The sequence below is a fragment of the Oncorhynchus masou genome, chromosome 21 (genome assembly GCF_036934945.1).
Source record: "Oncorhynchus masou masou isolate Uvic2021 chromosome 21, UVic_Omas_1.1, whole genome shotgun sequence".
In the NCBI taxonomy this organism is placed as follows: domain Eukaryota; kingdom Metazoa; phylum Chordata; class Actinopteri; order Salmoniformes; family Salmonidae; genus Oncorhynchus; species Oncorhynchus masou.
The window spans coordinates 3,902,501-3,903,147 of NC_088232.1; the positions used below are offsets into that span (position 1 = coordinate 3,902,501).

At 40.0% G+C, this 647-nt stretch overlaps 1 protein-coding gene across 1 annotated transcript in view; it reads right to left on the reverse strand.

Annotated features, from left to right (window-relative positions):
• Positions 1-440, reverse strand: part of LOC135507597 (neuronal membrane glycoprotein M6-a) — an 81,958-nt gene extending 81,518 nt beyond the window's left edge. Inside the window, exon 1 of the mRNA XM_064927136.1 lies at positions 340-440. The gene's annotated coding sequence lies outside the window, so the exon portion shown is untranslated. The remainder of the gene's footprint in view (positions 1-339) is intronic.
• Positions 441-647: the final 207 nt, after the last annotated feature.

A 647-nucleotide genomic window follows, 5' to 3' on the forward strand; every position in this document is an offset into this window, starting at 1 on the left:
GGTCTTGTCCACAGTTAAATCCCTGGTTCGTTTTAACAAAGAAAAAGCACACAGAGCATGGGTTGTCTGCATGTATGGCTACGCTAAGTTCAAGTCATCAATTCAAACTGTGATTATTGTATATGCCTACAGTTCAAAAGTCGATTAAACCCTATATTTTTACATTAGACACCACGAAGTTGTGAATTTAGATGGTCAATAAATCAATAAAATACTTGGGCTATCCTAGCTTGGGTTGTAGCCTATTGCGTTATAAACAGGTAGGAGGTAGACCTCCGCTTGCTTAAACATCCGCTGTTACCATGGTTACTCCATGATATCAGTGTGAAAAAAAGTTACCGTAATATTTTTCTTCGGAGAGCCGCTGTAATAGTCTCTGCAAGGGAGAGAGAGAATGTTGAATGAAATTATATTTGAGGTTACTTTACACGTTGTACATGCTATTGTTCCTTTGGGCAGTTGAAAGTGTTTGTTTGACTTTTCCCAGCGCTGGTAGGTTCCATCGTTTGTACATTAAATCTCGACTCATTGCAGGCGATGTAGTCAACCAAATGATGTTTCCTCGCAATCAGCTGGACGTGTTCGCCATTTGGTCTGTGGTTTGGTTAGGCTCGGACATATTGTGCAAGTGTTTGTTTGCAAATTGT